Below are 27005 nucleotides of genomic sequence, written 5' to 3'. Positions count from 1 at the left end.
GTTTGTCTTAAGACAGACTTAAGACAGACTTAAGACAGACTTAAGTTAGGATTTTGTCTTAAGTCTGTCTTAAGACAAACTTAATACAAAATCCTAACTTCTGTGAATACCAAAAGTAGTAAGTTTAGGATTTTGTCTTAAGTTAGTTCTGTGAATCGGGCCCAGTGATAGAATTTCTACAAAAGGGAAATATAAGGCCTGATTTAGAGTTTGGTGGATTGGGAGCTCTGTGGCAAACACAACGCCATACCCTGTATGCCAAACCTCCTTTCTGCCTGCTTCATTTACACATTTGTTGGACCACAAGTTTTCTAGTGCCAGAGGTCCCCTTAGCCTTAATGGACAGAAAACTCCCTCCAACTTCCCACTCTCTCCAACTTCCCTATCAATCATCAATCAATCTTACCATTTGTATAGCGCACTACTCACCCGGGAGGGTCTCAAGGCGCTTAGGGGAAGGGGTATGCTACTGCTCGAACAGCCAGGTCTTGAGTTGTCTCCTGAAGGCGAGATGGTCCTAGGTCAGCCGAAGGTGGATGGGGAGGGAGTTCCATGTCTTGGCAGCCAGGTAAGAGAAGGATCTTCCTCCGGCGGTGGCTCTTCAGATGCGTGGTACGGCTGCGAGGGCGAGGCTGTGGATCAGTGGAAGGATACTACTCCACCTGCTCCATATAGAGTGGATAGTTTCATGAAAATCCCAAACTCTGAACACGGTCGGTGAATGGCCATTAAACCCAAAAGTAGCCATCTGCTAATTGTTTGTACATAGAAAGGAACCTCCTTGACAGCAGTTCTTTTCAATGTAAGGAGGTGACCGCCGGGAAGGCCGCCATCTATACATTTGGTGGATGGGAGTCCATTAGGTTGACGGAGGTAATGTCCTCTTCCATCCTACAGATGGGGTACCATCCACTAAACCTTGAAGTTCTGTCTTCATCTATTGGCATTGGCAGATACTTTACAAGACGTTCCACATTCCCATGGTGGGAAGTGACAAGTACTTTGGTTGAGGAGATTGTGCCACCACGGAACACAAAAGTAAAAAAGAAATAGTTATCTCTTTGCCTCTGTTAGCGGTACAGTAAGGGTGCATGGGTACAAATGCAAACATAAAATATGGCCTCAACTATTCCCAATTATTTAATAAAAGGCAGCTGTAATGGGGGTGTAGTGAGCTCCTCACAACCCTGGGCACAGTGCCAAGGCACCTACTGCTTTAATGATAGTAATGCTCATGAACAGTGAAGCAGAGGATTTACACCAAACTGGTGCATAGGTAAGCTGTAGTCAGAAGTCTAAGGTTTTCATTAAGGCTCTCGAAGCCAGGACCTCAGTCCACCAAGACTTTGGAGGCTCCTTTGACAGAAACGAAAGTTTGCAGAGGGGACATTAAACTGGTCAATTCGGCAAACAATTTTTTTTCTTCAATGCAAAAAATGTCTTAGATGCAGAGAGATTATCCCCCCTGTACTGGTGGTCCCTTCTACATTTTCCCAGCAGCCATCCGCCATGACTCTCATGATGGAAAAGTGAGTGAGAGCCGCCCCCCTTAAATAGGATGAGACAACAGTTGCTGTGACCTGGCAGTCCTTTAGCAGATGGTCTGCAAGGTTACAGGTTTATACTGGTTGAGCCAGTATAATTTTCCAAGAGTACACATGGGACATCCCCTGATTCAAAATTCTGAGAGGAAGCTAAACACTAACTCTAAAGGTAGGGCCCAAAATGGGTTTCATATATTCTTGTCTATGATTACAATTCACACAAGTAATGTAGATACTGCCACTTTTTGTGAGCTCCACTTTGACTTTATTCAATGGCTTGGATCTTACACATTGCAAGTATGAATTAATGTGAGCTCAAACTGGGATACAGACCAAAAGACATCTGTACAAGATGAGGATGAGTTAATACACCTACATACATGGGAAAGAAGGAGGGGGCAAAGAATACAGGGAAAAGGAGGGTCTTGGCTTGGGGGAAGGAAGGCTGAACTGGGAGGTTCATGGGGACTATTGGTGGGTGTGTGCAACTGGGCTGCAAGGCATGCTGAGGAGATGAAGAGGGTACTGGAAGAGAGGATGTCATGCAGGATGGGAAAGGGATGAGGGTAAAATGCACATAGAAATGGGGGGAATGGAAGGTGCTGATGAGTTGCTGCTTTAAAAGGTGAATATGTAGCTCCTTTCCTAAAGAAAAGGAAGCAAAGAGCCTGTCAATTCTGGACTGGGAAGAGAACTACAGATGTTTAGTCTGACCATCTTGAATAATACCCCACAGGTTTTGATCTTCTTTGTCATATATGGTGGAGTTAGTCTTTGTAGGGCAATGCAGCAGATATATGAGTGTTGATGCCATCCTAAACTTTTTGAAGACCTCTGATGAGTTGATCCAGCATTTCAGGCAGCTTTTGGGTATTTTGTCAAGAACACCATTGCCCCTATCTGTATGACATAGGAACCAAGCCATAAATGCTATTTTAAAGTCTGCTTCTGGTCAGAAAGGTTTCTCTTTGGAAAGCAGATCCAGCTGTTGACAGTCAGTCTTAGTCTGCAGTGAAGTGTGTCCCTTTAGCACAAGTTGGTGTCAATGTTGGCATGTCGATCACTACTTGGTAAAAGCAGGGTGTGGGGAGGGTTATACCTAACCCTGAAGGTGGGGTTTGAAGCCCTGAGAAAGGAGGGACATCAAAGAGTGCAAGAAGGCAAGACAGAGGGGAAAATGGGAAAACAACTGGGTGATAGGACGGAGTTAATGAATGTAGGGAACACTGTAATTGAAGGGGAGACTATGAAGGGAGTAGGGGATTCACACCAAACCTGAACACAGATTAGGTGGTGTTTGTTTGGAGCAGGATGATTTTATATAAATCAAATTGTCAGCAGTGGCAAGAATCGGAAACAAAAGACTGCAAAGGTGTTAATGAACAGCGTCAAATATGCTGTACCTCGGCTTCATAGTAAATTGTAGTTTGGAACCAGAGATCCGGAGAATGAACATTCATGCACCCACAATGAATAAGAAGATAATGCATGAAGGTTTTCTGCAGTAGGCACTATCTCCTCATCCCAAGGGAGACTACTGTACTCTGCCCCAAGCTAACTGGGACCACCTCCTCCCCAAGTGCTACACTAGCCTACCCAGGTGCCTACCCACTGGTGGGGGGCTTCTTCGTCTTGGGACATTTGATCTCTCCCTTGGAGGGCCCATACTTGTAGCACTTATTATTCTGGTGGACGAACCTCCCTGACTGTTTATCAAAGAACCTCTTCTTCTTTGCTCAGACTTGTACTGGTTACTGTTGTTCCCTTGGGGAATATTTTGGAACCTTTTGAGAACTCCTTACTTTAACATTTTTCTTTCTCCTCTTTCTTCTGCTGGGATAAGCAGTGCTAAAGTGCACAGAGTCCTAAGGCCAATAACACTGAGATCAGAACAAATGGAGGAGTAAGGCAAAATTTTTGAGAGAAGAGCACCTTAAATTTCTCAGTGTGAACTATCTTGGGATATGTCACATGTTCCTAGCCTTTTATCTGATGGGTGGGGTGGATAAGTGGTTCCTTTGATCCATCCCTGGCGAGGACAAATAAATGCAGTCTCAGTTCCCCTGCTATAGATGTTAAATACTATAATGAAGAACGTGTAAAATGTCTTCTGGTAGTAAACAACCCTGACATAAATAGTGGCCAGGCCTATGTGTAGTTCGCAAATTTCGCTATGCCGAACTCAGCGAAGTGACAAAAAAACTCTGCAGAGTTCTGCAAGTGGTGGAGTGCAATGCGAAGTGCCATTTGCGCTGGTCTTCCTGCCGCTCGGTTAGAAATTCTACCCTAGCGGCAGCTCGCTCTTGCAAACTTACCATTTGCATTGTGCAGAGTTTTCTGCACTCTGCGAGCTCTGTGGAGCACGGAGTGCAGAAAACTCTGCAAACTCCGCGAGTTCACTGCCCAAGAGGAGATCACCATCCAGGCCTAATAGTAACTCGTATCATTAGTTACATAAAGTAAGTGAGCCTAAACCATTTGAGGTGTGATCAGCTATGTTCTCCTAAATATGAAACTTATGTTGGTTTGTTGGACAGTTGAGAAAAATGGTATCAAAGAAAACATAATATTTTCCTAAAAATTGCATCAACAAAAGGTTTGTTGTGCTTGCTAAGATCTACATCTTTCCAGCATTTGGGAACAGGAAGAGGTGTATTGAACATTTTAACCACAGTTGTTGCCTTTTTCTATGTAGCAAGCAATTTGTTATATTATTGGTGGTTTCAACCTTCTTACAGTTTGTGGTAAAAACAGGGTTGAAACTCATAGATGGACCCAAAAAGTTACTGTTACACCCTCAGACTATTCTGGTTGCAGTGATATATTGTTTTTGATGTTTGTCCAGAAACATGTGATAAACAGAGCGAACAACTGAACTGCTGCTTGTAATGATTTTTCATTGTGTACCAACCAGGAAGCATATTTCCAATGAATGGAAAATAGGCGTGAAGGAAATATATGTATATTTGAAATGGGCAGATAATAAATTGGGCTGCCTCTTCAATCACATGAATCGGAGGGCATTTTGGAAAAAGTGTTCTTGATTGGTTTACTTTTAGACGTCACAATGGAGATATATTCAATTGAGAATACATATGTTTTAATATTCTGCGATCCCACACTTCAGATAAACAACACTTTTTGGCCATGTGAGTAGCTATAGAATTTGGACCAGAGCTCAGATGCCACCCAGGGAAACCTGCCAAACTCCAACATTTTTGAAAACCATATACTCAACAAAGTCCAGTGTGATGTGACTTTCTTAGGCGCCACTAAAATTCCTTACCCACAATGCCCTGCAAACCTCAGACTTCGGCTAAATGCATTAATTTTTATTATTTATTTACGTAATTTTTATAGCGCAACAAATACCCGGGGGTGGCTCGGCGCTGTGGAGCTACTGGAGTCAGCCATCCTCTTACTGGTTAAACAACCATGTTTTCAAGAGCCTGCGGAAGCTCATCAGGTTCGGGGCAGTTTTAATGGCAAGTGGCAAGAGGTTCCAAAGTTTTGGAGTGGCCACAAGGAAGCGCCTGTCTCCCCAGGTGACCGTTCTTGTACGTGGCACAGGGAGGAGACTGGTATTGGCCGATCTTAATTGCCTTCTGGGAGTATACAGCTGAAAAGCTTCGGTCAGGAACCTGGGTCCTATGCCATGTACTGCCTTATATGCAATGCAGAGGGCCTTGAATTTAATACGGCTCTCAACTCTCATCCAGTGGAGCTGACGAATGCCAAGAGTGGTGGATTTGCGGCGAGGAATGTTTAGGAGGATCCTGGCAGCCGCATTCTGAATGGATTGCAGCTTCGTTATGACACGCTTCTGGGTGTGAAGAAAGAGAGCGTTCCCATAATCTATTTTAGAGAAGACTAAGGTAGAAACCTTATTTCTTTGAGGGACAGTTTCAGAATCGGTAGAGATCCACAAACCCTACACCCCAGGATTCTCACACTTCTCTCAGTAAAAATGATATCCCATTTGAGTGTCTGGGCCTATTGCCCATGATATGATAAGCCACAAAATGCAGCAAGGCGTCAAAAAAAATTCAGATTGAAAAAACCTTTTTTGGTACTGTGGGTAGCTGCAGAACTGTGGCCCAAACACAGCTGACATCCAGGGAAACCTACCAATTGCTGACATTTCTGAAAACTGGCCATACATTGGAGTCCAAGGTGTTGTGACATGTCTGGATCCTATTGGGGCAGAAAGGATTTTGGACCCGTTCTGAGGCACAGACAGAGCACAATTTTTGGCAATCCACCCAACACTTTCTTTTTTCAGGCTTTCTTTCTCCTGGTGTCTTGTAGACATTATCCCCCTACTGGTCAGTTTTAGGTGTAAACAGACAACAGAAAGACTGCTGTACCAAGGACTGGGAGGGCAGAATACTATGCCTGGGGAGACCCTATTCCACAAAATAGTTAATTAAACAATTGCTGGTTTTTCTTACGCTCTTCCAGCCCCTTGGGGGGCAGATTGCAGTTAGAATAAATTTGTGCCAGGGTCTGTGAGAAACCCATGCCCAGGTTGATCATTGCCAAAAAGTGTAAACAGATTATTACAGTGCATTAGTGGGCTTCCTGCCCCTCTGTGGGGTCATGTTAGGGATAAAAACCCCTATCCACTTACCAGGGGGGACAGAACGACTGTTGTGCTCAGTGTTATGTGGAGCACAGGCTGATTCCAAAGGCATCCAACCCCAGGGGTGGCTGGTGACATTTGGAAGTGGTGGGCCGTAAATACTGCACTGTGGTGAGCGAGCATAGTGAGCGAGCCAGAACCACCACCACCCGAGAAAAGTTTGAAAAAAGAGTGGGCAAATGGTTCATTTTCAAGCAAATTTGAGAAAGAGGTGGCTTGGCGAACACATCTCTGGAGTAGCCAGACAAGTCTCTTTGCACTTGCACAGCTACATCACTCTCCCTGCATTTACACAGGCACACTACTCACTCTGCACTCGTAGACCCATTACTCACCCTTCCCTGACACATTAGTAAGCCTGCATTCACCCATCGGCATAACTCACTCTGGACTCACACAGGCACACTGCTCAACCTGCACTCACACAGACATCACTCACCCTATGCTGCACTGCACTCAAAGATGCACACTGTTTCATCAGAGAAATATATACTGAAAAACATATGATTGTGAAAGCTAATGAACACTTTACAAGTAGCTGCTGGTTGCTTTCATAGCATCGAAAATAACCTCCTCACAGAAATGAAAATCTAGTTAACATAGAGTCTGAAGGCCTGTACGTAGCCCAATGGCATCCCCAGGCATCACCACAACGAGAGAGAGTCCGACAACGCACATGCTCATAGCCAATGTATATTAAAAGGGGCCAATGTTGCCAGACTAGCTCCACCACAGAGGCCCTTTCTGGCAGTGATGTCCAATTTTGGTCCATGAAGGTTGGATTCATATCAGATTTTATTATATATACATATGACAATCATGCATAAAGTTGATCTACAGTATATCAGTCACATATTCTTTTGCTATCCTAAAATTATGGCTAAATTCAAGATCTTGTGAAGCAACTCAGGACATCCCTTCTTCATACAGTCCGAAATGACATTATATGACGTGCCCACAAAACCGCAAATATTTCCAAACTTTCCAAATTTCAAGCTGTGTGAGAATGCAATAATAAATTCTTCTGATAAGCAGTATTCTCAATGGTTTTTTACACCATTCTGGAAAGTAATAATCGAGTTTCCTCACATCCAGAATTAAAATATAAACAGCACAAACATACCCTGTAACACCCCGAGAGATGGAATACACCACACAAACATATAGCAATTGAAAAGAGGACAAACTAATGCACAGGGACATCACAAGGGTTGTAGGGCTGTGGCTTGGGGTAGGGGGGCACTTGCCAGTACCAGAGGCCCTTAGAGTTCCTGCACCTTCCACCTTCAGATACTGGCCTCCTGCCCAGTGGTGGAAACCTCACCCCTTCACTAATTTCCTTTCGGACAATACAAAAATACATACATTCGCAATAAAGTTCTAAGTATTTGAGTAATACAAATTCTTAACAAATTACAAGAAATCAAGCAATTATAACAAAATACTAGTCAATCAAGGGGAAAACAAAATCACGGGCATGAGAAGGGAAGGGGGGAGAGGGAGGATACATAATAAATCATCTTAGAAGAAACATAGAGTGACTATTAACGTATAAATATGGAGTATGCAAATATTGTGAAGATAAAGCAGAATAATAGTAAACAGTATTATTATGACAATAAATATGAATCTATAGGTGATCAGAAGGAATGATTAGAAAGCAAATCATGATTAATTCCATGTAATGATAATTGAGCACCTCTTCTTGTAAAGATAATCCACGACCACCAAGCATGGACAGAAAGAGAAGAAGCATCTTTCCAACAAAACGTGATTGATTTTAAAGCAGCTGAAATTAAGAAATTAAACAACTTTGCTTCAGAGTCACTAAGAGGATGTATAAGTACAACAGATTTACAGATTAACAATTTATAAGAAAGAACATCTTGAATCGGTAATATTTTCAATATAACGTCCCAAACTTCAGACCAAAATTTCAAAATTATAGAACAATCAAATACCATGTGAATTTAAGGATCCAGGATGTGATTTACAGTGCCAACAAATATCTAACGGAAGTAATTTAGCACGATGCAACCGCAATGGTGTCCATAAGGAATTAAACAAAATATATGCATTTGTCTGATAAAGGGACACTGGTAACCAACCATAAATACTATTGAGCCAAACAACTTTCCAAGAGTCATCAGATATAGAAAGGGAAAGTTCAGTGTTCCAAAACGATGAAATCATATTAATATTGGAACCAATGGAAACAGCAAATTTCTTATATAGAATAGAAACAGCATTTGAAGATGTAGAGACAGCATGAAGATAAATTAGCAAATCAGTTGCAATTGTAGTGGGAGTAACATTTGGAAATGAGTTTAACATTGAGTTGCATAGAAATTGCTATTTAACCAAATCAGTATTAGGTAACTTGAAATTCGATTGTAATGTGTCAAAAGGAATAAAAGCATCATCACAAAATATATCTTTAAGATAGAATATGCCTGCCTTAATCCATGAACTCCAGAATTTTAAATGTATATACAATTTAATGATAGCACTATGCCATAATGATAAATCTATGGTAGAACCTAAGGGAGAAGCAAAGTTGGAATCTAAATCATTAAATATTGAAGATTTAATTATGGATGAGTGGTGTACAACAGTAGATTTATGAGACATTGTAAGCAAGGAGGGTAGTGGAAAAGGAGCAATAAGCGATTTCTCTATATCAAACCAAATAGGAGGTTTAACTACAGGGAAGACAGTAAACCATAAGGAACTTTGTTTCAATATGAATGCTTTGTGATAAAGGAAAAAGTCAGGAAGGCCAAATCCAGCATGAGATTTAAGCATTTTTAATTTTTTATAAGCAATTCGAGGAGGCTTGTTGTGCCAGAGAAATTTAGATAATAATTTATCAATATCTTTGTAGAACTTTAGTGGAAATTGAGTGGGGATCATAGCAAGGGAGTAGAAAATTTTAGGAGCAATGTTCATTTTTATAGATTCCATTCTCCCCCACCAAGTGAGATGAAGGGAAGACCACCTGGAAATTTTATTTTTGACATACTCAAATATAAAATCACTATTTAATTTTAACGTGGATGGTAAGGATGATGAAAATAAAATACCCAAATATTTCAGTTTGTTTTTTTGCCAAATAATATCTGTCACAGGTAACATATCAGAGGTACAAAGAATATTTAAAGGGAAAAATTCAGTTTTACCAACATTAAGTTTATAACCCGAGACTACAGAATAGTTGGTAATGATGTCTAATAAAAACGGGACAGAGGAAATTGGATTACTAATAAACAATAACACATCGTCTGCATAGGCTAAGGTTTTAATAGTAATATTTTTAATTGTAATACCTTGAATATCTGTACAATGACGTATATAACTAAGGAAAGGGTCAATTCCCAACAAAAATAAAAGTGGAGAAAGGGGACAACCCTGTCGAGTTCCTCTAAAAAGGGAAAATTTAGTAGAGATTTGGCCATTGATAAATAAGCGAGCAGTGGGAGCAAAATGTAAGGCAGATATCATACGAATAAAAGAGGGACCAAAATTAAATGATAGTAAAGTTTTAAATAAACATTGCCAGTGGATTTTGTCAAAGGCTTTTTCAGCATCTAAAGCCATTACCCCTGCGGGAACAGAAAGGGTTGGACTCTGTTCAATAACATGGAGTAGCGTTCTTGTGTTATTAGCAGAGTATCTATATTTCATGAATCCTGATTGATCGGGATGAATAATAGAATGAAGAATAGGAGCTAATCTAGAGGCAAGGATTTTGGCATATAATTTACAGTCTTGATTTATTGAGGATATAGGACGATAATTAGAAACCAGGGTAGGGTCTTTATCAGGTTTGGGAAGAACAATAATTAAAGAATCAGCAAAAGAGCCTGAAATGGATCCAGAAGAGCCAAAAAATTAAAAAAGTTGAAATAAATAAGGCAAAAGATGAGTTTGGAATTCTTTATAAAATTCAGCAGGGATACCATCTGGGCCTGGAGATTTCTTTTTCTGAAGTGATTTAATGGCGTTCAAAATTTCTTCATTGGTGATGGGCGATTCTAAGCCAAGTCTATCTGAAGAAGAAAGTTGGGGTAAATCACAAGTATTTAAAAAGGTATCAATTAAAGAATCATCACAAGTATCTGGTTTGTTGTATAAATTGGAATAAAAATCTAGAAATTCTTTAACAATATCATTGTGGGACAACGTAATCTTGCCTTGAGGGCTACGAATAGAAGTAATCTGCGTTTTATCTCTTTTAATGCGTAAATAATTAGCAAGAAGTTTCCCAGACCAATTAGAATTAAAACGGAAACTAGCATTTGATTTCGCAAGTTAGACTCCAGCTCTTTTGCTGAGTATAGAATTAAATTCATATCTAGGTTGTTGTAATTTAATTTTATATTGGGGATTATTGGCTGTGATAAATAATCGCTCATACTGTGCTATTTGTTTCTCAAGGTTTTTAATATTGGTCTTAAATATTTTATTCTCATGAGCCATAATAGAAATTGTGGTACCCCTAATATAAGCTTTAAATGCATCCCATCTATTAACTATAGTAATAGAATTTTCTGGATTGAACAAAAAATAGTCCTGAATAGCTTGTAACAATTTTGGCTTATTATGATCATTGAGAGCAATACCAGAATTCATGCGCCATCTGGTTTGTTTAGTAAAAGTGGATGAGATATTCAGAATAAAAGAAATTAAAGCGTGATCTGAGATATCTATGGTACCAATGACTGGAGTAGTTGCAGCTTGAATAAGAGATGGGGAAATTAAAAAATATTCAATACTGGAATGGGAATTATGGGTGTTGGAGAAAAAGGTATAACATTTTTCAGTAGGGTAGTGTAGGCGCCAAATATCCGCTAATTTGGTAGTCTGAATAAAAGATTAAAAGGCATGAAACACCTTATGAGGACGAAATCTAGTTGCAGATATTCTATCCAACAGGGGATGCGCAATAACATTAAAATCACCTCCAACAATCAGTGGAACTTTACCCAGTTTTAAAACTTCAGTAGTGATATTAGACCAAAAAGCGGGATCATCTGCCGTGGGGCCATAAATTTTAAGCACAAATAACGTAGAGTCATGAATTTTAATTTTAGCTATTATATATCTGCCCTCAGAATCTGAAATTTTATTTAAAACTTGACAATGTAATTTTTTTGCAAAGAAAATGGCAACCCCATTTTTCTTTCCATTCGCGGGAGAAGAAATAATAGTGTCAACCCACTTTTTATTCATATAATGCAAGATTTTATCATCAATATGAGTCTCTTGAACAAAACAGATATCAGCTTGACAACTACCTAAGTAATCCAAAATCGTTGTACGTTTGACTGGGTGACGCAAACCTTTAACATTAAGAGAAACAACTTTATTATTGTGAACATTAGCCATTTTGAGTAGGAAAAGAAAGAAAAATGGTACTGATACAAGAAGAGATGTAGAGAAGCAAAATTGAAATATAGATTAAAATAGTAACTCTACAGAAAAGAATAGAACAGGATGAAAAGAAAATAGGGAGTAAGGAATAAACAAGATACATAAATAGAAAGATAGAAACGCACACACGTTCTACAAGCATGGCCAGAACCGTTGAAGCCCGCAAATAGAGGATTAGTCAAATATGTGTCATTTAATTGCTGAATAGAAGGAGTCAAGTGTTAGGGTCATGAGTATCCATTGATGGTGGAATTTGCTGATCAAGAAATTGCCTCAAATCTTCAGGATGTTGAAAGGATTTGGAGAAGTTGTCTTTCCAAATGCGCATCGTAGAAGGATCAAATAGTCCATATTGGAAACCGAGGCTACTGAGTTGTGTACGACAAGCAGAGAACTCTTTACGTAAAGCAACCGTTTCTTTAGCAAAGTCTTGATGAATAAAAATGTTGTTACCATTCACCATTAGTGAGGGGATTTCTCTGGCAGCTTTCCTTATTAGGACAAGATGGTGATGACGCAGTACTTTGAATATCATTTGCCTAGGTTTAGAATGCCGAGGATTACGATGAGAAGGGATTCTGTGAGCTTTATCCACTTCAAATTTTTCTGAAAACTTGATATTCAAAAGACCAGGAAGCAGAGATTCCAGATATAAGCGACAATTAGAACCCTCAACTTCTTCAGGCAAATTAAAAATGCCTATTTCTATTTTCCATATCCAAAAGGTGAGTATGCATAGGAAGTAGTTTAGCCACTAAAGGAGTAAAAGCGTCCACTTTACTTTTATTATCTTGAATTTTGATGGAATTGTCAGAAATTTTCATTGATAAGGAAGCCATATCTTTGCGCACACTTTTAACTTCTGAAGCAATAGTGTCAGCACTAAGACGTAATGCCTTGAAGTTCGGATGACTCCACCGCCTTGGACTTGACTGGAGGAGAAGAGACTTCCTGTCTTCTCTTATTGTTAACTGGGGTTTTAGTCCCCATGTTGAGGTGAAAAATACACAATTGGCTGTAAATAAAACCACAAATGTGGAATATAACACTCCAATGTAATAAAAATGAAGTGAAAAGCGAAAAGAGCAGTGAAAAACTCTATAAAACTACTGGAGCAGCAGCTGTGTTGGAGTGTGGGCGTGGCTGGGCCCAAGCCAGGCCCTTTCCTGAGGAACACTCCACCCCCTGAGCACTCAGAGCAATCAATACCTGTGGGAGAGGCTGGGAGCAGGAACCAGGAGGCAAGAAAGTATGCTTCCGCCAAACAAAACTGCACGAAAATCGCCACAAAGAAGAAAAAGCACTTTAGGAGGTAAATGCTGCCAATTGCACCGACTTCCTGACACAAAATTCGTCGTTAATAAGTAAAACGGGCCCGTAAATTCCCAGAGCTCCAACAATGGTGGCCATCTTGTTTTGACACGCTCACGCGTCTCGACACAGCCACTTTTTTGTAGTACTGGTCAATGGTAGATTAAACTAAGACTAACCAAACACTGAAAACTGAACTGCTGGCACGGCCATCTCTTCCGAACTTTGTTAGCCTTATGACAATTGTCGTGGTGCCAGTAACACTTTGCATTAGTGCTAACTTGTGAGCTATGCTCCCACAGAGAAGCCCTTATCACCACGGAAAAGGGTTTCTGAATCTGCACAGCATTTTCTCTACATTTTTAGTGCCAGAGCGGTGAGACCTAGAAGACTGCCTGTTGCTGATGCGACCCAGAATGCACTTTGGTGACTTTGTATTAAACGCTATTACCAGGATTGTCTCTTTTTAAATGGCACATCTTTTTACTATAGGGTCGGGCAGGCTCGACTCACAGGTTCAAATATTCACTTCAAAATATTTACATCACTACTATCAAAAACCCTATTGACACACGAGAGAAAGTCACCTGCACTGCTCTATCTGGTCAATGCTCAAACACCCCAAGGTGAATCCCTAACCAACCAGGTCCCTCTACATACACAATAACAGCTAAACAGACTGTCACTATTTATTACTCTGGATGGGGTATGCGCCTATGCAGTAAAGCCAGTAAAGCCAGTAGGTCTGGTGAGACAGTTAGGTATGTACGTGTCTTGCGTGTATCCGCCTTACTGGCTGTGCAGATACATTTTGCTATTCAAATACTCACAAGCTTTTTCAAATATCGTTGCTTAATTGGACATTTTAAGAGCAAAACAAAGTTCAACATGAAGTTGAATTCAGTGTTTGATACGAGACAGACTGCTACCCAGTTGCGGCTTGCAATACGCGCGGGGGGACTGTGCGTGGGTGGGGGGCTGAGGGGGAGTTTAAAAATAAAAAACTTACCTGACTGCCGCCGGGTCAGTCCGCGCCGCATCTGCTGTGTGTTCCTGTGCCGGGGTCCACCGCCGGGTTGGCGCATTCGTGAGTGGTTGGTGCACCGTGCAACCCCTCTGAACCAATCCAGATGCTTCTCCAGCAGCGCCAGGTTTAGCTAGAGTATGGACTGTCTCCGCCCATAGGAGACCGGGGGTTGCGGCCACTGGCCAGTAGCAGCCCTCGCTTGTTCTCCTAATGCGGGGCACTGCAGGCTATACTAGTGCGCATGTTCGGGCTGGTCAGAAAAATTATCAGCCCAAACCTGAGCATGCGCACTGGGCCTGCCCTGCTGCTGCCTATCACTCAGTGATGTCAATGTCACGACAAACCCAACCCTCCAGTGCTGCCCCACCCATCTTCAGCGACGCGTCCTCCTGACTGACTTGGATTTCGAGTCAGGAGGACACGCCTGGTGGTGAAGATAATCTTCCTCCAGTCTGTGGCCATGTGGTTAGTGGGGCAACGCCCCAATGCCCCAACGGATGCACCGTGCCTGCCCAACAAAATGAAAGGGAAACAGAGTAATTCTCTGGAAACCTAGAGGCAGTGGGTGCTGGTAGGGAATGGTGGCAAGGTACGAGGGGGGGATTGGGTAAATATAAAACAAATTACAAAAGTTTTTAAAAACATACCTCCTCCTCTTAGTAAAGTAAAGTCCACATTTGTAAAGCGCACAATCACCCGTAAGGGTCTCTAGGCGCTGGGGGCCGTCGGGAAGATTAAGCGAGCTATTGCCCAGAGTCACATGGTGCTGGGCTAACCTGCCGCCGGAGCCGGGGATGGAACCGTGGTCCCCAGATTCCAGCGTCAGTCGCCCTGGCGGCGGCGCCACACCTCTTCCACTTGCCACCAGCTGTCACGTCTCTGCAGGCTCTCCAGTCTACTCATCGCAGAGCAAGCACCTGGATTACCAGGGTCCCTAAGCCAATCAAAACACTGCACTGCAGTGTTGTGATTGGTTTCAGAGACAAGGTTCAGCGCTTAGATGGGGGCAGGGAGCCTCTGCATGTTCCCCACCAGGCTGTGTAATGCAGCCTGGTGGGGATCCTGCAAAGTGCCCAAGACGGCCTGTCAAACATTCATGCGCACTTTGAGTGGGCAAACCACTCCTCCCCTTGCCCCTGCTCTGGCCAGTCCCACCCCTCCCCACACCTAGTAAGGGAAAAAAAATATGATAATAATGCATTCTGTTATTTTCATTTTCTTTTTCCTCTGCATGCCTTAAGGCAGTGCGGCGACGCTCCTCCGCCTTTGCGACGGAGCTGCCCCTGCCTAGAGGGCTTTTCTCCCCTGAGGAAGCAGATTAGGGTAAAAACCACCATGACTGTCCCTGGGGTGCAGAAAGACTGGTTTTTACTTTGTTGTGGGAGGTGGGCTCATGCCTAGGGGGCTGCTCCACCACATAACATTGTCTCTTGTGCCTAATAAAGTGGACCCTGTCTTGAAGATCAAGTGCCAAGGGCAATCCCCTTGCAGGACCATCTAGGGAGAGGCCACAACTCTTTCCAAAACTGCCTCTAACATATTGATCGTGCTCTAGGGCAAAGGCATGCCTCCGGGCACCTAATCAAAATTAAAGCAGACAGTGCCATTAGAGTGGCCAGCATTCACTTTGTTTAGCTATGTTCGTGCATGCTGGCTTTACAAGGAAACAAAAAATAACCAATATTTGGATGTTAGGGAGACACTTCTCTCATATCCCAGATTAGGTTTTCCCCCAAAAACATTTCTGGTTGCTTCACCAAAATTGTTTTGAGTAAGAGACAGTAGTAGACATCAAAAGGTTGGCCTCTCCACTTAATTAGGTTAATCAGATGAGTATTGTTCACAAATTAAATGCTGAATAACATGCGGACATCTTACAGCTCAATGATCAAATTAATTCACCCAAACATTAAGCTTTACAGACAATACTGAGAGGTAACTCATGAAACACTCTCCTGTTGTCCAAAATACACAATGCTTCTCAAATGTAATGGGGCTATCTCCCAAAATAATGCTCCAATCATTGCTTACAGGCAGTTTAAGTCTTCTGACATCATTTGTTATCTACCCTGAGAAGCATATGACTCCTTTGTTGAATTAAAAAATTACTTGTTAGTTAGTTTTTTCTTCTTTACCTAAAGATATGCTTTAGAGTTCACAGGTAACTGAAATTGATCTAATTTGTGTATCAAACTCTACATACAGAGTACAATCTGCAGCCAGAATTTCCTGCATCAAGAATTGAAATAGTTTAAAAATGCACTGTGTTCATTTTACTTCCTATCCTGATCTGTCACCAGGAATCTGTAGATTTGTAGTTACCATGCACCCCTCACCAGCTAAGGGATAACTGCTAACTCAGTGTGTGGCAACTGTAGCCCTTGGCGAGAGCTGTCTGTAGGCTTTAGAGAGTAAAATCTGAAGCTTCTCATATAGGTTAGGTACAACACTCAAAGAGACATGCCTCAATTCATCAATGAGATATATCACTCTTAGTAAGAGCTACCTGTAAAGAACAGCAATTCTCAATGAGACACAGCTGCAGTCCTCAGTGAAAGTTACCATCACGCTCCAATGAGAGTCATATGGATCCATCAGTGTGAGTCATCTGCATCTTGTGGTGTAAGGTACCCTTGAAACATGCACGTTGCTTGATATTTGAAGGGAGGCATTTATTCTTGCACTCAAAGCAAAATTGGATTTATGTACAATCATAGGATTGACTCACAGTGTTGCTTTCCACAATGATAGTGAACACTCTTAACTTTTACTTTATATTGGTGTGCCATCTCCTACTTTCATTATGCAACTGCTTAGGAGGAGGTAGCATTAAGTAGTTATGAACTGTTGAGTCCAGATAACCACATTTCTCGCTGGACCACCCTGGATCTTATAATCTTGCAGCATATCTTGAGTGCCTTTTTATTGTTCATTTGCACAGCGCTTGTGCTGTGCTTTTTAAATCTATTGTTAATATAGATCTTAATAAAGGGCTTACATCCCCCCCCCTTGCTTTCATTGGTTCCTGTGCTTGCCACTTACTTTTCCTTCGTATCTATTGACTGTAGCATACCATTTCTTGATCTTCCTCATGTGAAACCTTTTTTATGTTTTGGCTGCACAGCGACCGCTATATGTGTTTTGTTCGTCTTCCATTCATATATAACCTCCTTGTGGCTGTCTTGTTGCCAACAAAGGTCAGAGTTCTAGTGTGCTTTCTCCCCAGTGTGCACTCCTCATACTCTTGTTTCTATAACTTTCATTTATTATTACACAAGGCTTGGAACGCATCATTCTCCAAGCCTCACTTTCAGCCCTGAGCCCCCCCCTTTGCAAAGCCTCCAAGTTATTTGCCACTTTCATTTATTATTACACAAGTCTTGGAACACATTGTTCTCCAAGCCTCAATTTCAGCCCTTAGCTCTGCACTCCTCAGAGCCTCCAAATAATTTGCTACCTCTGCTTGTTAAGCTTTTGTGGGCTCTTTCACAGTAAGTGTCTATTTTATTCAGGACAAGGTCATTTTTAATTCTTTAAGCAATGCATGTCATGTGGGATCTTATCACTGAAATATGCTTTGTAAATGTATTGTTTTTAACCTGGTACCTTGTCGCTGATGATGTTTTAGTACACACTTCTCTTTCTTTCATATTAATTGCCTTTGGTCTCTTTTTTCTAATTCCTTTGACCTATTTGTATTTCTACATTTACTTCTCAGCACCATTAGGGAACTCACAGTAGTGAGATAGCTTGGCTTAGCCTTCCCTGTCCATATCTCTTGCCTAATGCACAGTAATCACATCTGTCAGATTTAGCTAATCTAAAGTGACCTAACTCAATTTTTTGCCGCTGTGGCAACTCAAACACTGCCTTCCCGACCACCACAAAAATGCACCGCCTACTTGCGCTCACGGCTTAGAATGTCCGGCTGGTAAGCGCACTGTGAAGCAGTCCCATCAGATGAATGTTATGCAGATCAACATAGAGCTTTCCAATGGCAAGGGTAACCTAACTGGGTCTTCAAACACCACACAAGTTTTATATGGTGAAATCAAATTAGGGAATGAGCATATCTTTGTTAAATGCCTGCAGGCAAGCCTCCCTAGGTTACAATAAATCTGTCTGCACCGATAACTAACCAAGCATAGCCACAACACATCACTCTCCTCCAAGGGGTAAACAAACATGGGCCCCCATTTGGATGGCGGGCGGACTTAGTCCGCCCGCCATCCCATCGTGTAGAGGGACCGCCCGCCATAAGGGCGGGGGTCCCGTGGGGGGTATTAGGAAGCGCCCGTCACAGTTGCGGGCACATCCTGTTTTTTTACCATTGCGGCGGGCGGTGCTGAAAGCACCGGCCGCCGCAATGGTAAAAAAACATTGTGCATTGCAAAGCACAACGTGGCAGGCACCATGCGGTGCCTGCCTGGTTGTTCTTTGTAATGCAGGGGGGTACCATAGGTACCCCCCATTTGCAACCCCCCCCCCGGAGTCCTTGGGGGCCCACAACGGGCCACCAAAGCAGACTCCTCATGCCTTTCCGTGGCGGCATTGCCGTCACGGAAAGGCATAAGATTAAGCCCATCCTAATATGGCTGGTGGTGTCTGATAGACACCGCCACTATATAAACCCTTTTCTGCCCTTGTCGCAAGGCGACCGGGGCGGAAAAGCGGCGGACGGCCTTACCGTCTGCCGTGGACCCCCCAGCCATAATATGATGGCGGGGGCCATTCCGGAGCGGATGGCGGGCAGATTGCTCCTGCCAGGCCGGCAGTGACCACTACTGGCCTGGCGGGGGCAATCCGCCCGCCATCCTAATGGGCCCCATAGTGTTTATTAAAACAATTGAGTTGCTAGCCCTGCCTGCTAAGCTTTCATGTACTCTTTTACAGCAAGGACAATTATGAAGATGGTGTATACCACAAAAACTGAACAAAATTCTCACTTTTTAAATACCTGACTTTAGAAAGGGATATAGTAAGGCATTGTGCATATCCATATGGGCCAAAGTGTTTAATTGGCCCAATTTCACATGGGAAGCAATGGACATTTTAAAAAGCTTGATTTTTCATACGCATTGCAAAAAAAAGAACTACTAAATATTCCCTGTTTCGGATACCAAAGTGTTCCTGAAGCTGAATGTTATTTTGTTATTTTTACAATGAGTGGTCAAACTAAATGTTATCTTTGCAATGACAGGTCAGAGTAAATGCCTTTTTTGCACTAAAGGGAAGATGCAAAAGAGCATTCAACTGTTTCAACAGAAAGATGAGAGGCAATCCAATCTTAACGGGACATTTCAGTGTTTAATAATAAGTCAACAAAGAGTCATCGTGGACGCGTGACTAACCCAATATGAATACTTTAACCAACATAAGAATTTGAAATGCTGCGAGCTGTATGGATAGTGACATTTGATTTGATTTTTAACCCAACAGTTGAAGGTACTTCTATGAATACTTGATGAATTACTATTCCATGAAGGATGAAGAAGAAGTCAAAGTACGACAGAGTGCTGGCATTTTCGCTTAGGATTTAAGATACTGTTAACACAATACATTGCCCTGAAGAAGCCCTTGAAGGGTGAAACGCGTTGGCTGTTCCTTCTTGTTATTGAAGATATAAGAAAAAAGGAACTTTTCTGCTTACAGGAAAATACAATGAATGGACTATTCCGTTCATAAACATTTATTCGATTACCACTTGTTTGTAATCATAAAAAGTACACATAAAATACAGTAAGCGTAAACAATTTCGATGTCAATATACTGAGCAAATAATAATTTCTGCTATAAAGTGGAAGAAAGTTTAGAAGAAAGAAATTAAACATTTTAAAATATAAGAGAGATTGTAAGGGAAAAATACATCGGTTTTAAAATAAAAGTTTCATATTCATCACAAGCTTTGCCGTATTTTAATGCTAGCTTTTAAAAAAGTGGCTATGTACTTCGCAACATGTGGTGAGTCCAGAAGCTGCAGGAAAAGAAATGCGGGGTGACATAATCTATGGCCTGAGGATTGAAGAAGTGGGAGAATCCAGGGTTTTCGTATTGATTTATAATATTTGCAGAAAAAAGTAATATGGATTGTAGATTGGAAGGAAACTCCGTCACATGGACAGTTCATGAGAGTGCGAGACCAGTTTTGAACTTCGGGGAAAGAAACTAAACAGAAAAAGGTGTTAAAACGGAATCTAGTCAGGAGGTATTTCTCATAGTTAGACAGATAGTAAGTCAGATAGGGTTGAATGCCTTTGGTAATTTGGATTGCACAGATTTGAGTGTTCGAAGTTTTTGCAATCTCCGACTGATTGCGCAGTTCTCTCAGATGGACCACGCACATCTTCTTTGGCTCTTTGCTGGAGATATCTTCGACGCTGGGTGGTTCGTCGAAATAAGACCTGCGACCAAGGTCGTTGAAAAAGTTCCGCACATAAACCAGCCAGAGAATCTTGTGCCAGTTGGTTAGGGCTATACAGTCTGCGATCAAGGATCGTGTCAGGTGACACTCAGGTTTTGACCATATACGTTGCCACAATAAGATTGGTTGGGAGCGGATTGTATCTATAATATAATCCATGCCAAGTTCTTTGTGTGAAGCATAGTTCGGGGCACTTTGGGGAAGGGCCAGCAGATATTTAATAAAGACGTTCTCTGTTATCTGTATGGGGTCTACGTGGCCATACCCCCATACACCAGCACCATAGGTAGCCAAACTATGGCACTTAGCGTAATACATTTTCAGGAGTTCAGGTGAAGCGGGTTTGCCTAGCTTTCTCGAAAAGGAGACCAAGGCCAATGTTGCTCGCTGAAAGAGAAAGTTCCTATTGGCCGTTGCCTTCCGCCAATCCAGGGAGTCATCCACGAGAATGCCCAGATATGGATAGACAGAGGTTTTCTTCAGTCTTACATTGTTCACCAATATCGGTTTGGGATGCTTGACCTTAGGTCCAATATGCATGGTAAATGTCTTTTTTATGTTGATTTTCAGGCCAAGTGAACTCATGAAACTACTGTATTTGTTGAGTTGTTTTTGTAGTTGGTTCAGCGTTCGGGCTAGGATCACGGAATCATCTGCATATAGCAGTGTCGGTATTGGACGATGATTTATCTGGTGTAGATCCTGGCTCCCTTCCAACATGGCCTGCTCTAATCCATTTGTATAGAGATTGAACAGGAAGGGAGCCAGTACGCAACCCTGTCTTACTCCCTTCGCTATTGAGAAGGAGCAGGATAACTCACCGTTGATACCAAATCTGACGCAGCCTGTGGCGTCAGAGTAGAGTTCCCGTAGGAATACTATAAGGGGTGGGTCCACTCCAAGTTCACTAAGTATTGACCAAAGTTTCGCGTGCTGAACACAGTCAAAAGCCGCGCTCAGATCGACATAGACAAGAAAGATGTGTCCCCCTTTTGCACCTACGTACTTTCCAGTCAAAAGGGCGAGATTCAGGGCCTGCTCGACAGTCCCAAGACCATTCTGGAAGCCGTATTGCAGGTCGGTCATGATGTTTTTTTCCCGGGCCCAGAGTTGTAAACGGTCCAAGAGCACTCGACCTGCAATTTTGCCCATAGAGTCCAGAAGGGAGATTGGCCTGTAACAGGCCGGGTCGTTTCGGTCGCCCTTTTTAAAGATGGGAAGGAGGATTGACGTTGACCATGACTGTAGCAGTCCAGCAGATGTTACCGCTGCCAGAACCTGAGTGATTATTGGTGACCATAGTTCGATGTTGTGAAGAAAAATGTCCAGTGGGACTCCATCTGGCCCAGGAGCTTTACCTGATTTTGACTCCTTAAGTGCTTTAATGACTTCCGTGCAATTGAAATGGATGTTTATCGGGTAGATGTTATTTTCCAAATTGTAGGCACCACTATGTTCTGCTCCTCCTTTGTCCGGTTGAGAATGACCAAAGATTTTAGAAAAATGCATGACCCAATCGTCTGCCGTGACTGCGACATCTAGGTGCTTCCCCTTGGTAGTGTCGGCCAAAAAGGGGGCTCTTATGACTTGCCAAAATAGAACACTGTCCTTACATTGGCAGCTATCATGAAGTTGGGCCCAGAGGTTTTTCTTAATTTCTAGTCTTCGTTCCCGTCTAGCTATGTTATAAAGTTTCCTTGAGTTTGAAATTTCCACTGGGTCTCTCACAGGTCTATGAAGGGCTTCCTTTAAGGACGAGAGGGCCTTACGGCAAGATGTATCGAACCATCTCGGAGAGGTGGGGTTATTGTTCCTGGATTTACCAGAAAGTTCCTTTTCAATTGTCTTCAAGATGTTCTGGAAACTATTCACAATTGTCTGGGGAGTGGAGTCTGATGATAGGCAGTCGAATACCCATGGTTTAGTTTTTCCGAGAACCCTCTCTGTTACTTCCTCTGGGTCTACCTTGGCCCATTTGACTGTGTAGCCATTTAATTTATTCATAGTTAGTGTATTTTGTTTTAGATGGCTCGAGGTGAAGGAGTGTGATTTAGCCATTTTTGGCTTAACTCTTACACTAATCGGAAAATGGTCGCTGCTGGGATCAGTCCCAGTAGCGAAGTTAGTCACTTGGCCTTTGAGATTCTGGGAAGACAGGATGAAGTCTATCGTGGTTAAATAGCCTCTACCATGGAAAGTTGGAGAAAAATCTTTTTGTGGTTCCACTAAATCATTTACGAAGTCCAGTTCTAGGGAAAATAAAGACTCGTTTAACTTGTTGCCACAGGTAGAGTGGGCGAAATGGGACAGAGAACTGCCATGTTCATCTTGGAGGCCACAATTTCCATTTTTATAGTTGGAGCTTAGAGGGAGATTAAAATCACCACCCCAGATTGTATGTGCCAAGTTAGAATGGGAGTCGTTTTGCAAGGATGTTAAGAAGGTAGTAATTTCAGTTAGTGTTGTTAAACAGTCCATTGTAGTTGAGTTATTATAGTAGTTAATCAAAGTGTAAGTGGAATCTTTGGTGAATTTTATTTGCAGAATTTGGAAAGTTGGATGTTCTTTTAACTTCCGAATGGATAATGAGGGGACAGTATTAGCAACATAGATGGCAAGACCCCCCTTTGGTCTACCCATGGCTCCCTGAATTGCTGGGATGTGGAAAGTTCTATAACCCACTAGGTGGTTTGGAGTGGTGGACCATGTTTCCTGGAGGCAAAGTATCTGGTGTTCCCTTACTGTTTCAAGCCACGTCTGCGATGTCAGCTTGGAGCGCAGGCCTGCGACATTCCAGTACATTATTGATAAACTCAAGTTGTTTGAATCAAGTAGTGTCTGGAGGACGGGAGGTTGAGATGGTTAAGGTTTTTGGGAAATTGTCCATCGTTTCATTCAGAATAGTGTTACGAGATTCTGCGGTGGTCTCAAGCTGGGAACTAATGGTGATAAGCGGGATTGGTTCTAGTTGGGCCTGAGTATTAGGCAGGTATGGTTGTAAGCCGTGCGTTAGTGGAGCGACCATAGTTTTTAAGGCCTGGATCTGGATTCTTTTAGCCTTTAACGGTCAATCTACCATTTCCAGGCAATCATACCTGTTTTTGGTAGAAAGACCCTGCCAGCCCTCCATTAAATAGTGGGATCTGCCTTGTTGCCAGGGCTGGTTATGCCAGTCTCTGTTCCTATTTCTGTTCCCATAGTTGTGGCTGTATCCCACCTGGTTCCAATGTCCTTCCTGGGGATGCTGCCAGTTTAAAATGGGAGGGTATCGATGTGTATTCAGTGGGGGATAAAAGAAAGAAAGATGTTGGGCGTCAATTACGCCCTTTTTCTCCAGAGAGGGCCATGAGCAAATATGGTCGACAGTGGTTGGATCCCTACAGTTTACTATGATACAATCACCGTGGATCGATTTAGGCTCGTTCCCTATCCAGATTACTCTACGGACAGTGGAAATCCCACCAGAATGGTAGGGCTCTAATGGTCTATTTAGGCTTAGCCACTGCAGAACCTTATTCTTGAGTGACCGGGCAGTTTCATCCATACCTTCGGTTAGTTCAGGAACACCTGTTAGAATGACCGTGTAAGGGGTTGCCTCCGGAGGGAGGTGCACTGGTCGTCTGGGTCTTGATACTTTTTTAGGTGCCGTTGAGAATTGTGTGATCGTTGTTCTTATAGGTAAGACTGTCGGTATGTTTTTTACGACTTGGTTTATGTTTGCATCTACTGTGGTATTTGCGGTATTTGCAGCTCTTGCAATTTTTACAGGTTCTAATCCTGGTAGAGTCTGGGGAAAATCAGTAGATGTTTTGACCTTTTGCGTGCTGGGCACTGAGTGTTGTTGTTGTTTTGCTGGTGGAGCAATATCCTTTGATTTTAATAGGGGTGGGGTGGGCAGGGAAGACTTTTTGATTCCTGCACCAGATTGTAGAGGTTGAGGAACTTTAGCGAGATGAATGGGGTTTCCCTTCCCTTGGTTAGGTGGGTGTAAGGTCGACACGGTAGGGTAAGTGCGTGATAGGATTGCTAATTGGGCTTCTATGTTCCTTACACTAATTTGTATTGGTTTTAAGTGTTGGGAAAAAAGGTCTTTGATTGTAGTTAATATTTGCGAGGTAGATTTACAAACTCTGCATGTGTTATCTATCTCCTCTACAATGGTGGTGGAAGGTATAGAGTTATTTGCAATTAGTGCATTAGTGCTAGGTTGTATGGGCTGTAGGGACCAATCCCTCCCAGATTCCAAAGGGGTGTCGGGCGCCACTACATTACCGCATGGCTTGCTGCTTCCTCGTTTGGGAATGGCTCCTTCCCTCAGTCCCCGAGTTTGTTTATCTACAGTAGATTCCAGTGTAGTCTGCGTTTGGCAAGCCTCTAGATCCGGGGTGATCTCTAGATCGTCTGTCAGAAGAGAGTCAGACTCTAGTTCAGTTACGGACAAATCCACTAAACATGGTACTGTGTGAATATCAACTACAGCGGCAGATGGTGTGAGAATCGCTGCATTAGGAGCTTGTTGGGTGGGAGAGGCCGCGGTAGCCAAAAGGCCCAGGGAGGAGCGTTTCGCTTTGATGAGGTCCAAAGATACTCTACGTTCCAGAAGGGAAATACTATGCTCGATGGCCTCATTAGTCCGTGAGATAAATTGATCTATAGGACCTGTGATCTGGGCTACAGCTAGTGCAGATTTTGTTTTACTTGTGGTTCTTCCAGGCATGATAGATAAAAGCAACAGCAAAGTACATAAACGTGTCACAATGGGTAATGAAAAACAAGGGGGGTGGCCCGGTCCGGTCCCTCCCGGGCACTTACGGGCAACAACGGGCCCGCCCTTGGCCCGGCCTTCGCCCCGGGCTACGACCCGCGTGCGTCCCGCGGTGCGCGTTATTAGGCCTGCTTAAATTTGAGAAGGAGGCGTGGCACTGGGAGGGGGCGCGGCTCGGGCGGGAAGAGGAACCAGCTGTTGGTGGTGACAGGAATGCTGGTCCTCGCAGTCCCGGGGGCCGCGCCTCTCACCTCCTCTGCGGCCACGAAGATGGTCTGTTCTCCACACGAATTTCAGGAGATGCAGGAAGCTTGAAGGGCTACTCCTGTAGCGAAGGGCTGTGGCAGGCAATTCAGAACACCTCTAGCGAACGGCACCCGCGAAGCGGGGGCCGCAAGAGGTAAAGAGCGGTCAGCGGGAGGCGTGGCACTGGGAGGGGGCGCGGCTCGGGCGGGAAGAGGAACCAGCTGTTGGTGGTGACAGGAATGCTGGTCCTCGCAGTCCCGGGGGCCGCGCCTCTCACCTCCTCTGCGGCCACGAAGATGGTCTGTTCTCCACACGAATTTCAGGAGATGCAGGAAGCTTGAAGGGCTACTCCTGTAGCGAAGGGCTGTGGCAGGCGATTCAGAACACCTCTAGCGAGCGGCACCCGTGAAGCGGGGGCCGCAAGAGGTAAAGAGCGTTCAGCGGGAGGCGTGGCACTGGGAGGGGGCGCGGCTCAGGCGGGAAGAGGAACCAGCTGTTGGTGGTGACAGGAATGCTGGTCCTCGCAGTCCCGGGGGCCGCGCCTCTCACCTCCTCTGCGGCCACGAAGATGGTCTGTTCTCCACCTGAATTTCAGGAGATGCAGGAAGCTTGAAGGGCTACTCCTGTAGCGAAGGGCTGTGGCAGGCAATTCAGAACACCTCTAGCAAGCGGCACCCCGAATGGACTATTAGTGAACAGTGAAACATCCTGTTAAAATTGTATTGCCTCTCATCTTTCTGTTGAAATTGTATTTAATTTATGACCGTGAGGCAGCTGGTCATTTGAGGTGAGCAAAACACGAGCTGCGACATATGAGTAACTATACTGGGTGGTGCCGGTTTTCTAGCCTTGCTGCCTTTCTCTACCCATAGCATTCAACTGTAGCATTGGTATTTCATTATTTATTTATTGAAATCTTTAGAATTAGGTTTAAAAAATATATATTCTGCTGCACAATACATACTTTTCACCTGCTCTCACACTCCGGTCACCCTGCACACTCACCCACTATTGACTCGGCACAGTTACCCTGGCAGTCAGATACTGCTGACTCACCACTCACACTGCTGACTGCACTCATACACCATTGACATACCTTTCACCCTGAACTCACATTCCTCTCACCCTCAACACACACCTCTCACCCTGAACTAAAAGTGTTCATCCTGTACTTATACTATTGACAAACTGCTCACCCTATACATCTCTCACCATGTACACTTACAACAATTCTCGTTCTGCACTGAACACATATCAATCACCATGCATTGAGGCTCTTTCACCCTGCACTTAAAACACTTATCAACTTTCATTCATGCACCACTCACTCTGTACAAAAAGCACTCACACCATTCTACCTGCACTCATACACTGCTCCCATCCGTCCTATTTTTAATCCCATAGGCGAAACCTAATGCATTTACCAATGCTTGTTTAAGGAATGGCATCAGTTTTGTCGTGGTCCTCCCATTTTCATCCTGTGTAATTTGCTGGCTTGATAATTCTTTGTGCTTTACCACTACTAAAGAGTAGTCATGCAAGTGGGCTGTCTGATAGAATATGTTCAGTGCTTTGGAACTTCCTATTTAACTTATTCAACTTCTATATAATCCTTT

The sequence above is a fragment of the Lissotriton helveticus genome, chromosome 7, assembly GCF_964261635.1.
Source record: "Lissotriton helveticus chromosome 7, aLisHel1.1, whole genome shotgun sequence".
Classification (NCBI taxonomy): domain Eukaryota; kingdom Metazoa; phylum Chordata; class Amphibia; order Caudata; family Salamandridae; genus Lissotriton; species Lissotriton helveticus.
The sequence above is the reverse complement of the archived record's forward strand: the minus strand, read 5'-3'. Positions refer to the sequence as shown.